Raw genomic sequence first — 14,349 nt, 5'->3', positions numbered from 1 at the left:
GTAGCGGCATCTTCACTAGGAAGGCCAGAAAACGGATCTTTCATGACAAGATTCAGCAAAGCAGTATTAATTTCACAAGATTCAACATCGGTAAGAGGAGCAAATCGGAGTGCTAATAAAATCATTACTATTGGTATTGGTGAAGCACACAATTTAGTGTTATCTTGAGCCATCGTGACAAGCAAGCAAACTAACACACAAGCAAACAAAAAGCAAGCGGGCAAAAAGAGGCAAATAGAGAAAGAGAGGGAGGATAGAGAGAGAGGGCGAATAAAACGGCAAGGGTGAAGTGGGGGAGAGGAAAACGAGAGGCAAATGGCAAATAAGGTAATGTGGGAGATAAGGGTATGTGATGGGTACTTGGTATATTGACTTTTGCGTAGACCTCCCCAGCAACGGCGCCAGAAATCCTTCTTGCTACCTCTTGCGCACTGCGTTGGTTTTCCCTGAAGAGGAAGGGATGATGCAGCAAAGTAGCGTAAGTATTTCCTTCAGTTTTTGAGAACCAAGGTATCAATCCAGTAGGAGGCTACGCGCCAGTCCCTTGTACCTGCACAAAACAAATAAATCCTCGCAACCAACGCGATAAGGGGTTGTCAATCCCTACATGGCCACTTACGAGAGTGAGATCTGATAGATATGATAAGATAATATTTTTGGTATTTTTGTGATAAAGATGCAAAGTAAAATAAAAGCAAAGTAAAAGCAAAGGAAATAACTAAGTATTGGGAGATTAATATGATGAAGATAGACCCAGGGGGCATAGGTTTCACTAGTGGCTTCTCTCGAGAGCATCTACGGTGGGTGAACAAATTATTGTTGAGCAATTGACAGAATTGAGCATAGTTATGAGAATATCTAGGTATGATCATGTATATAGGCATCACGTCCGAGACAAGTAGACCGACTCATGCCTGCATCTACTACTATTACTCCACTCATCGACCGCTATCCAGCATGCATCTAGAGTATTAAGTTAATGAAAACAGAGTAACGCCTTAAGCAAGATGACATGATGTAGATGTATAAACTCATGCAATATGATGAAAACCCCATCTTGTTATCCTCGATGGCAACAATACAATACATGCCTTGCTGCCCCTACTATCACTGGGAAAGGACACCACAAGATTGAACCCAAAGCTAAGCACTTCTCCCATTGCAAGAAAGATCAATCTAGTAGGCCAAACGAAACTGATAATTCAAAGAGATTTGCAAAGATAACCAATCATACATAAAAGAATTCAGAGAAGATTCAAATATTTTTCATAGATAAACTTGATCATAAACCCACAATTCATCGGTCTCAACAAACACACCGCAAAAAGAAGATTACATCAAATAGTTCTCCACAAGAGAGGGGGGGACATTGTATTGAGATCCAAAAAGAGAGAAGAAGCCATCTAGCTACTAACTATGGACCCGTAGGTCTGAGGTAAACTACTCACACTTCATCGGAGGGGCTATGGTGTTGATGTAGAAGCCCTCCGAGATCGATGCCCCCTCCGGCGGAGCTCCGGAATAGGCCCCAAGATGGGATCTCGTGGATACAGAAACTTACGGCGGTGGAATTAGGGTTTTGGCTCCGTATCTGATCATTTGGGGGTACGTAAGTATATATAGGAGGAAGGAGTACGTCGGTGGAGCAACAGGGGGCCCACGAGGGTGGGGGCGCGCCTGGGGGGTAGGCGCGCCCCCCTACCTCGTGGCCTCCTTGTTTGTGTCTTGACGTAGGGTCCAAGTCTCCTGGGTCTTGTTCGTTGAGAAAATCACGTTCCCAAAGGTTTCATTCAGTTTGGACTCTGTTTGATATTCCTTTTCTTCGAAACCCTAAAACAGGCAAAAAACAGCAATTCTGGGCTGGGCCTTCGGTTAATAGGTTAGTCCCAAAAATAATATAAAACTGGATAATAAAGCCCAATAATGTCCAAAACAGTAGATAATATAGCATGGAGCAATCAAAAATTATAGATACGTTGGAGACATATCATGACAAAACAAGAGACTCTCTATCATGAGGATTATGGTGCTACTTTGAAGCACAAGTGTGGCAAAGGATAGTTGCATTGTCCCTTCTCTCTTTTTCTCTATTTTTGGCCCTTTTTTATGGCCTTTCTCTTTTTTATGGCCTTTCTCTTTCTTTCTTTTTTGGGCCTTCTCTTTTTTATGGCCTTTTTCTATTCCTCACTTGGGACAATGCTCCAGAAAATGATGATCATCACACTTCTATTTATTTACAACTCAATGATTACAACTCAATACTAGAACAAAGTATGACTCTATATGAATGCCTCCGGCGGTGTACCGGGATATGCAATGAACCAAGAGTGACATGTATGAAAGAATTATGAATGGTGGCTTTGCCACAAATACTATGTCAACTACATGATCATGCTAAGCAATATGACAATGATGAATGTGTCATGATAAACGGAATGGTGAAAAGTTGCATGGCAATATATCTTGGAATGGCTATGGAAATGCCATAATAGGTAGGTATGGTGGCTGTTTTGAGGAAGATGTAAGGAGGTTTATGTGTAATAGAGCGTATCATATCACGGGGTTTGGATGCACCGGCGAAGTTTGCACCAACTCTCAATGTGAGAAAGGGCAATGCACGGTACCGAAGAGGCTAGCAATGATGGAAGGCTGAGAGTGCGTATAATCCATGGACTCAACATTAGTCATAAAGAACTCACATACTTATTGCAAAAGTCTACAAGTCGTCAAAAACCTCGGCACTATGCGCATGCTCCTAGGGAGATAGATTGGTAGGAAAAGACCATCGCTCGTCCCCGACCGCCACTCATAAGGAAGACAATCAAATAACACCTCATGTTTCAAATTTGTTACACAACGTTTACCATACGTGCATGCTACGGGACTTGCAAACTTCAACACAAGTATTCCTCAAATTCACAACTACTCAACTAGCACAACTTTGATATCACTATCTCATATCTCAAAACAATCATCAAGTATCAAACTTCTCTTAGTATTCAATGCACTCTATATGAAAGTTTTTATTATACCCATCTTGGATGCCTATCATATTAGGACTAGATTCATAACCAAAGCAAACTACCATGCTGTTCTAAAGACTCTCAAAATAATATAAGTGAAGCATGAGAGTTCATCTATTTCTTCAAAATAAAACTACTACCATGCTCTAAAAGATATAAGTGAAGTACTAGAGCAGACAACAAACTACTCCGAAAGATATAAGTGAAGATCAATGAGTAGTTGAATAATTATGCAACTATATGGAGACTCTCTAACATTTAATAATTTCAGATCTTGGTATTTTAGTCAAACATCAAGCAAAACTAAAGAAAATAAAATGATGCTCCAAGCAAAACACATATCATGTGGCAAATAAAAATATAGCTCCAAGTAAAGTTACCGATGAACGAAGACGAAAGAGGGGATGCCTTCCGGGGCATCCCCAATCTTAGGCTCTTGGTTGTCCTTGAATATTACCTTGGGGTGCCTTGTGCATCCACAAGCTTAGGCTCTTGCCACTCCTTATTCCATAGTCCATCGAATCTTTACCCAAAACTTGAAAACTTCACAACACAAAACTTAATAGAAAACTCGTAAGCTCCGTTAGTATAAGAAAGAAAATCGCCATCATAAGGTACTGTAATGAACTCATTCTAAATTCATATTGGTGTGATATCTACTGTATTCCAACTTCTCTATGGTTCATACCCTCCGATACTACTCATAGATTCATCAAAATAAGCAAACAACACAATGAAAACAGAATCTGTCAAAAACAGAACAGTCTGTAGTAATCTGGATCAAACGTATACTTCTAGAACTCAAAAAATTCTCAAATAAATTGCTGTACGTGAGGAATTTATCCATTAATCATCTGCAAAAATAATTAACTAAATATCACTCTCCAAATAAAAATGGCAGCAATTCTCGTGAGCGCTAAAGTTTATGTTTTTTACAGCAAGATCAACAAGACTTTCCCCAAGTCTTCCCAAAGGTTCTACTTGGCACAAACACTAATTAAAAGTATAAAACCACATCTAAACAGAGGCTAGATGGATTATTTATTACTAAACAGGGACAAAAAGCAAGGAACAAAAATAAAATTGGGTTGCCTCCCAACAAGCGCTATCGTTTAATGCCCCTAGCTAGGCATGATAATTTCAATGATGCTCACATAAAAGACAAGAATTGAAACATAAAGAGAGCATCATGAAGAGTATGACTAGAACATTTAAGTCTAACCCACTTCCTATGGATAGTGATTTTGTGAGCAAACAACTTGTGGGAATAAGAATCAACTTGCAAAGGAAGGTAAACCAAGGATAACTTCAACACTTTAAGCACATAGAGAGGAAACTTGATATTATTGCAACTCCTACAAGCATATATTCCTCCCTCATAATAATTTTCAATAGCATCATGAATGATATAACTAGCACCTAAAGCATTCTTTTCATGATCTACAAGCATAGAAATTTTATTACTCTCCACACAAGCAAAATTCTTCCCATGAATTATAGTGGGAGCAAACTCAACAAAATAATTATCATGTGAGGCATAATCCAATTGAAAACTAAAATCATGATGACAAGTTTCATGGATATCATTATTCTTTATAGCATACAAGTCATCACAATAATCATCATAGATAGCAACTTTGTTCTCATAATCAATTGGAACCTCTTCCGAAATAGTGGATTCATCACAAAATAAGTCATGACCTCTCCAAATCCACTTTCATCAATATAATCATCATAAATAGGAGGCATGCTTTCATCATAATAAATTTGCTCATCAAAACTTGGGGAACAAAAAATATCATCTTCATCAAACATAGCTTCCCCAAGCTTGTGGCTTTGCATATCATTAGCATCATGGATATTCAAGGAATTCATACTAACAACATTGCAATCATGCTCATCATTCAAATATTTAGTGCCAAACATTCTAATGCACTCTTCTTCTAGCACTTGAGCACAATTATCGGAATCCTTATTCTCACGAAAGACATTAAAAAGATGAAGCATATGAGGCATCCTTAATTCCATTTTTTGTAGTTTTCTTTTATAAACTAAACTAGTGATAAAACAAGAAACAAAAGATTCGATTGCAAGATCTAAAGATATACCTTCAAGCACTCACCTCCTCGGCAACGGCGCCAGAAAAGAGCTTGATGTCTACTACACAACCTTCTTCTTGTAGACGTTGTTGGGCCTCCAAGTGCAGAGGTTTGTATGACAGTAGCAAATTTCCCTCAAGTGGATGACCTAAGGTTTATCAATCCGTGGGAGGCGTAGGATGAAGATGGTCTCTCTCAAGCAACCCTGCAACCAAATAGCAAAGAGTCTCTTGTGTCCCCAACTCACCCAATACAATGGTAAATTGTATAGGTGCACTAGTTCGGCGAAGAGATGATGATACAAGTGGTATATGGATAGTAGATATGAGTATTTGTAATCTGAAATTATAAAAACAGCAAGGTAGCAAGTGATAAAAGTGAGCATAAACGGTATTGCAATGATAGGAAACAAGGCCTAGGGTTCATACTTTCGCTAGTGCAAGTTCCCTCAACAATAATAACATAATTGGATCAAATAACTATCCCTCAACATGCAACAAAGAGTCACTCCAAAGTCACTAATAGAGGAGAACGAACGAAGAGATTATGGTAGGGTACGAAACCACCTCAAAGTTATTCTTTCCAATCAATCCGTTGGGCTATTCCTATAAGTGTCACAAACAGCCCTGATACGTCCCCGTTGTATCTATAATTTTTGATTGTTCCATGCCAATATTATTCAACTTTCATATACTTTTGGCAACTTTTTATACTATTTTTGGGACTAACATATTGATCCAGTGCCCAGTGCCAGTTCCTGTTTGTTGCATGGTTTTTGTTTCGCAGAATATCCATATCAAACAGAGTCCAAACGGAATAAAAATTGACGAAGATTTTTTGGAATATATATGATTTCTGGGAAGAAAAATCCACGCGAGACGATGCTCGAGGGGCCCACGAGGTAGGGGGGCACGCCCTAGGGAGGCAAGCGTGCCCCTGACCCTCGTGGCCACCCCGTAAGGCGGTTGATGCCCTTCTTTCGCCGCAAGAAAGCTAATATCCCGATAGAGATCGTGTTAAAATTTCAGCCCAATCGGAGTAAAGGATCTCCAGGAATATAAGAAACGGTGAAAGGAAAGAATCTGAGAACGCAGAAACAGAGAGACAGAGAGACAGATCCGATCTCAGAGGGGCTCTCGCCTCTCCCGTGCCATGGAGGCCATGGACCAAAGGGGAAACCCTTCTCCCATCTAGGGAGGAGGTCAAGGAAGAAGACGAAGGAGGGGGGCTCTCTCCCCCTCGCTTCCGGTGGCGCCAGAACGCCGCCGGGGGCCATCATCATCACCACGATCTACACCAACACCTCCGCCATCTTCACCAACATCTCCATCATCTTCCCCCATCTATCTACAGCGGTCCACTCTCCCGCAACCCGTTGTACCCTCTACTTGAACATGGTGCTTTATGCTTCATATTATTATCCAATGATGTGTTGCCATCCTATGATGTCTGAGTAGATTTTCGTTGTCCTATCGGTGGTTGATGAATTGCTATGATTGATTTAATTTGCCTGTGGTTATGTTGCTGTCCTTTGGTTCCCATCATATGATTGCGCGTGTGGATCACATCCTAGGGTTAGTTGTATGTTGATAGGACTATGTATTGGAGGGCAAGAGTGACATAAGCTTCAACCTAGCATAGAAATTGATGCATACGAGATTGAAGGGGGACCAATATATCTTAATGCTATGGTTGGGTTTTACCTTAATGGACATTAGTAGTTGCGGATGCTTGCTAATAGTTCCAATCATAAGTGCATAGAATTCCAAGTCAGGGATGACATGCTAGCAGTGGCCTCTCCCACATAATACTTGCTATCGGTCTAGTAAAGTAGTCAATTGCTTAGGGGCAATTTCGCAACTCCTACCACCACTTTTCCACACTCGCTATATTTACTTTATTGTTTCTTTACTTACAATAGCCCCTACTTTTTATTTACGTACTCTTTACTATCTTGCAAACCTATCCAACAACACCTACAAAATACTTCTAGTTCCATACTTGTTCTAGGTAAAGCGAATGTCAAGCGTGCGTAGAGTTGTATCGGTGGTCGATAGAACTTGAGGGAATATTTTTTCTACCTTTAGCTCCTCGTTGGGCTCGACACTCTTACTTATCGAAAACTGTTGCGATCCCCTATACTTGTGGGTTATCAAGACCTTTTTCTGGCACCATTGCCGGGGAGCAATAGTGTGGGGTGAATATTCTCGTGTGTGCTTGTTTGCTTTATCACTAAGTAATTTTTATTTGTTGTTCTTAGTTGTTTTCTATCTTTAGTTATGGTTAGGAAATGCAAAATACCAAAAAAAAATAGTTGTACCTACTGAATCAATGGTTGAAGAACCACTCAAAATCTATCACACTGCTGAAGCCTATTACTTGGATCATCTTCAACCCCTATGTGCTCGTGCTGAAACCCCAACTAGCTTAGTAGAGGGAAAATCTTTAGATGAGCATGCTTGTTATGTGCGACACCGAATATCTGAAAAAGGGAAAACTTTACTGGATCAAATTCATCGTTTGTAGTGCTATGCTTGGAATTTATATGAAATATATGATTATACTTGTTGTTTTGAAGACCCTAAGAAACACCTTCCCTACCCATGTTTGTTTAGTGATAATGGAATCATATCCTCTTATGCTAAGGGTGTTTATAGTTACTATGATGTTCAAAAAATTGAAGAATTTGTTGCTTTTAAGGGTGCCTACGAAATTGCTTCTTTGATTGAAAAGTATGATGCTACTCTTTACAAATATGAAAATTTTGCCATACTTAAATATTGCTATGATAATTATGCTTCTAATGCCTATGTTGAACCATATATTGAGTACTACTCCGCTGTCCAAGAAGAGAATAATATTTTGCAGGAGTCTATGGAAGAAGAAATTGATGAAACTGTGAGCTCATTGGATGAAAAAGATGATGAGGAGAGCGAAGAACAAAAGGAGAAAGAGCGGATTAGCTACCCGTGCCCACCTTCTAATGAGTGTAACTCTTCAACTCATACATTGTTTAATTTCCCTTCGTGCTTACCGGAGGATGATTGCTATGATGATTGTTATGATCTCGTTGATTCTCTTGAAATATCCCTTTTTGATGATGCTTGCTATGCTTGTGGCCAAGATGCCAATATGAATTATGATTATGGAGATGAACTTGCTATAGTTCCTTATGTTAAACATGAAATTGTTGCTATTACACCCACACATGATAGTCCTATTATCTTTTTGAATTCCCCAAACTACACTATATCGAAGAAGTTTGCTCTTATTAAGGATTATATTGATGGGTTGCCTTTTACCGTTGCACATGATGATTTTGATGAATATAATATGCATGTGCTTGCTGCTCCTACTTGCAATTATTATGAGAGAGGAACTATATCTCCACCTCTCTATGTTTCCAATATGATAAAATTGCAAGAAACTGTTTATACTATGCATTGGCCTTTACTTTGTGTGCATGAATTGTTCTTTTATGACATGCCGAGGCATAGGAAGAGAGTTAGACTTTGTTATTGCATGATATATGTTACTTTGTGCTCACTACTAAATTATAAATTATTGTTAATTAAAATTGGCTTTGATATACCTTGGGATCCGGGTGGATCCATTACTTGAGCACTATATGCCTAGCTTAATGGCTTTAAAGAAAGTGCTGCCAGGGAGACAACCCGGAAGTTTTAGAGAGTCATTTATTTCTGTTGAGTGCTTTTATATAGTTTAAAAACAACAAAAATAAAGATGGGAACCCAAAATTTTTTCAAAAAGGAAAGTGAAAGTGAGAGAGACAAGCATTGTTGAAGTGGGAGCTAGCCTTGGACTTTGTTCATGCTCACGAAAACTTTGTGAATCTTGATTACAGAAACTTTTCAACAAAAATAATTATCCCCTTGTACAATTCCATTGTATTATAAAAATAATGTGCCAAGGTTTGCCTTTAGGATGTTTACATTTGCTTGATGGTTTGTACGGTGCAGGACAGAAACTTTGGCTGTAGTGCGCGATTTTACATTTTTATCTGGAATGTCAAATGGTTCTGATTCTTTTTGCATTGTCTTCCTATACAAATTTTTTATTTTTCCTAATTTTGGTATAATTTTCAAGTATCATAAGTATGGTGAATGTTCAGATTATTACAGACTGTTCTGTTTTACACAGATTCTGTTTTTGATGCATAGTTTGCTTGTTTTGATGAAACTGTCAATTTATATTAGTGGATTAAGCCATGAAAAAGTTATACTACAGTAGACACAATGCAAAAACAAAATATGAATTGGTTTGCTACAGTGCTTAGAGTAGTGATTTGCTTTATTATACTAACGAATCTTACCGAGTTTTCTGTTGAAGTTTTGTGTGGATGAAGTGTTCGATGATCGAGAAGGTCTCGATGTGAGAAGAAGGAAGAGAGGCAAGAGATCAAGCTTGGGGATACCCGAGGCACCCCAAGTAAATATTCAAGGAGACTCAAGTGTCTAAGCTTGGGGATGCCCCGGAAGGCATCCCCTCTTTCTTCAACAAGTATCGGTATGTTTTCGGATTCGTTTCGTTCATGTGATATGTGCAATCTTGGAGCGTCTTTTGCATTTAGTTTTCATCTTTATTTTATGAACCATGCTGGTATGAGATAGTCCTTGGTTGATTTATAGAATTATAATTGCACTTCACTTATATCTTTTGAGTATGGCTTTATAGAATGCTTCATGTGCTTCGCTTATATCATTTGAAGTTTGGATTGCCTGTTTCTCTTTACATAGAAAACCGCCACTTGTAGAATGCTCTTTTGCTTCACTTAGATTTGTTAGAGAACGGGCATATATTTTGTAGAAATAATTAAACTCTCTTGCTCCACTTATATCTATTTGGAGAGATGACAGGAACTGGTCATTCACATGGTTAGTCATAAAATCCTACATAAAACTTGTAGATCACTGAATATGATATGTTTGATTCCTTGCAATAGTTTTGCGATATAAAGATGGTGATATTAGATTCATGCTAGTGGGTAGTTGTGGATTTTATAAATACTTGTGTTGAGGTTTGTGATTCCCGTAGCATGCACGTATGGTAAACCGTTATGTAAAGAAGTCGGGGCATGATTTATTTATTGATTGTCTTCCTTATGAGTGGCGGTCTGGGACGAGCAATGGTCTTTTCCTACCAATCTACCCCCCTAGGAGCATGCGCATAGTACTTTGTTTCGATGACTAATAGATTTTTGCAATAAGTATGTGAGTTCTTTATGACTAATGTTGAGTCCATGGATTATACGCACTCTCACCCTTCCATCATTGCTAGCCTCTCTAGTATCGCGCAACTTTCGCCGGTACCTTAAACCCACCATATACCTTCCTCAAAACAGCCACCATACCTACCTATCATGGCATTTCCATAGCCATTTCGAGATATATTGCCATGCAACTTCCATCATCATCATACACATGACTTGAGCATTCATTGTCATATTGCTTTGCATGATCGTAAGATAGCTAGCATGATGTTTTCATGGCTTGTCCGTTTTTTGATGTCATTGCTACGCTAGATCATTGCACATCCCGGTACACCGCCGGAGGCATTCATATAGAGTCATATCTTTGTTCTAGTATCGAGTTGTAATATTGAGTTGTAAGTAAATAAAAGTGTGATGATCATCATTATTAGAGCATAGCCCCAGTGAGGAAAGGATGATGGAGACTATGATTCCCCCATAAGTTGGGATGAGACTCTGGACTTTACAAAAAATAAAAGAGGCCAAAGAAGCCCAAATAAAAAAAGAGGCCAAAGAAGCCCACCAAAAAAACAAAAAAATGAGAGAAAAAGAGAGAAGGGGCAGTGCTACTATCCTTTTTCGACACTTGTGCTTCAAAGTAGCACCATGTTCTTCATATAGAGAGTCTCTTGAGTTATCACTTTCATATACTAGTGGGAATTTTCATTATAGAAATTGGCTTGTATATTCCGATGATGGGCTTCCTCAAATGCCCGAGGTCTTCATGAGCAAGCAAGTTGGATGCACACCCACTTAGTTTTCAGTCTGAGCTTTCATACACTTATATCTCTAGTGCATCCGTTGCATGGCAATCCCTACTCACTCACATTGATATCTATTGATTGGCATCTCCATAGCCCGTTGATACGCCTAGTTGATGTGAGACTATCTTCTCATTTTTGTCTTCTCCACCATCATATTCTATTCCACCTATAGTGCTATGTCCATGGCTCACGCTCATGTATTGCGTGAAAGTTGAAAAGGTTTGAGAATGTCAAAAGTATGAAACAATTGCTTGGCTTGTCATCGGGGTTGTGCATGATGTGAATATTTTGTATGGTGAAGATGGAGCATAGCCAGACTATATGATTTTATAGGGATAACTTTCTCTGGCCTTATTATTTTGAAAAGACATGATTGCTTTATTAGTAGGCTTGAAGTATTATTGTTTTTATGTCAAATGATAGACTATTGCTTTGAATCACTTGTGTCTTAATATTCATGCCATGATTAGACATATGATCAAGATTATGCTAGGTAGCATTCCACATCAAAAATTATCTTTTTTTCATTTACCTACTCGAGGACGAGCAGGAATTAAGCTTGGGGATGCTGATACGTCTCCATCGTATCTATAATTTTTTATTGTTCCATGCCAATATTATTCAACTTTCATATACTTTTGACAACTGTTTATACTATTTTTGGGACTAACATGTTGATTCAGTGCCCAGTGCCAGTTCCTATTTGTTGCATGTTTTTGTTTCGCAGAATATCCATATCAAATGGAATCCAAACGGAATAAAAACTGACGGAGATTTTTTTGGAATATATATGATTTTTGGGAAGAAAAATCCATGCGAGACGATGCTCAAGGGGCCCACGAGGTAGGGGGTGCGCCCCAGGGAGGCAAGCGCGCCCCTGACCCTCTTGGCCACCTCGTAAGGCGTTTGATGCCCTTCTTTCGCCACAAGAAAGCTAATATCCGGATAGAGATCATGTTAAAATTCCATCCCAATCGGAGTTACGGATCTCCGGGAATATAAGAAACGGTGAAAGGGAAGAATCTGAGAACGCAGAAACAGAGAGAGACAGAGAGACAGATCCAATCTCGGAGGGGCTCTCGCCCCTCCCATGCCATGGAGGCCATGGACCAGAGGGGAAACCCTTCTCCCATCTAGGGAGGAGGTCAAGGAAGAAGAAGAATGAGGGGGGCTCTCTCCCCCTCGCTTCCGGTGGCGCCGGAACACCGCCGGGGGCCATCATCATCACCGCGATCTACACCAACACCTCCGCCATCTTCACCAACATCTCCATCACCTTCCCCCGTCTATCTACAGCGGTCCACTCTCCCGCAACCCGTTGTACCCTCTACTTGAACACGGTGCTTTATGCTTCATATTATTATCCAATGATGTGTTGCCATCCTATGATGTGTGAGTAGATTTTCGTTGTCTTGTCGGTGGTTGATGAATTGCTATGATTGATTTAATTTTCTTGTGGTTATATTGCTGTCCTTTGGTGCCCATCATATGATTGCGCGCGTGGATCACACCCTAGGGTTAGTTGTATGTTGATAGGACTATGTATTGGAGGGCAAGAGTGATAGAAGCTTCAACCTAGCATAGAAATTGATGCATACGGGATTGAAGGGGGACCAATATATCTTAATGCTATGGTTGGGTTTTACCTTAATGAACATTAGTAGTTGTGGATGCTTGCTAATAGTTCCAATCATAAGTGCATAGAATTCCAAGTCAGGGATGACATGCTAGCAGTGGCCTCTCCCACATAATACTTGCTATCGGTCTAGTAAAGTGGTCAATTGCTTAGGGGCAATTTCGCAACTCCTACCACCACTTTTCCACACTCGCTATATTTACTTTATTGTTTCTTTACTTACAACAGCCCCTACTTTTTATTTACATACTCTTTATTATCTTGCAAACCTATCCAACAACACCTACAAAATACTTCTAGTTTCATACTTATTCTAGGTAAAGTGAACGTCAAGCGTGCGTAGAGTTGTATCGGTGGTCGATAGAACTTGAGGGAATATTTGTTCTACCTTTAGCTCCTCGTTGGGTTCGACACTCTTACTTATCGAAAACTGTTGTGATCCCCTATACTTGTGGGTTATCAAGCCCTAGAGTTCGTACTAGAATAACACCTTAACACAAAATCACCAAACCCTAATGTCACCTATACTCCAATGTCTCAATAACGTGGTGATTTACGATATGCATCCACAACTGATTCATCTATTCAACCACACATTGGACCTCAAAGTCCAATGTTCTACCAGAGACCAGACAAATGTGCCACCCTATGCACTATTCATGGGCGGAGCATGAGACCATACCAACAGTCTCCTTTCCTGTACCATACCACGGGCATTTTACCTTCTTAAGACTAATCGAGAATAACTTCAAAGGGGAACTCAATCCATTAGAGAGTAGAGGGGATAAACATCATAAGATCCAACTATAATAGCAAAGCTCGCGATACATCAAGATCGTATCACCTCAAGAACACGAGAGAGAGAGATCAAACACATAGCTACTGGTACATACCCTCAGCCCCGAGGGAGAACTACTCCCTCCTCATCATGGAGAGCACCGGGATGATGAAGATAGCCACCGGAGAGGGATTTCCTCCTCTGGCAGGGTGCCAGAACGGGTCTAGATTGGCTTTCGGTGGCTACGGAGGCTTCTGGCGGCAGAACTCCCGATCTATTGTGCTCCCGGATGTTTTTAGGGTATATGGATATATATAGGAGGAAGAGATACGTCAGGGGAGCCACGAGGGGCCCACGAGGGTGGAGGGCGCACCCAGGGGGGTGGGCGCGCCCCCCTGCCTCGTGGCTTCCTCATAGCTTCCCTTACGTGGACTCAAAGTCTCGCGGGTTGCTTTCCTTCCAAAAATAAGTTCCATGAAGTTTCAGGTCAATTGGACGCTGTTTGATTTTCCTTTTCTGCGATACTCTAAAACAAGGAAAAAACAGAAACTGGCACTGGGCTCTGGGTTAATAGGTTAGTCCCAAAAATCATATAAAATAGCATATAAATGCATATAAAACATCCAAGGTCGATAATATAATAGCATGGAACAATAAAAAATTGTAGATACATTGGAGATGTATCATGTACCAGACCTGATGTGTGCCTTGATATTAGTTTAGCAGGGAGGTACCAAAGTAATCCAGGAGTGGATCACTGGACAGCGGTCAAGAACATTC

This window comes from Triticum aestivum, chromosome 7A (assembly GCF_018294505.1).
Source record: "Triticum aestivum cultivar Chinese Spring chromosome 7A, IWGSC CS RefSeq v2.1, whole genome shotgun sequence".
Lineage (NCBI taxonomy): Eukaryota > Viridiplantae > Streptophyta > Magnoliopsida > Poales > Poaceae > Triticum > Triticum aestivum.
This window is presented reverse-complemented; position numbering follows the sequence as displayed.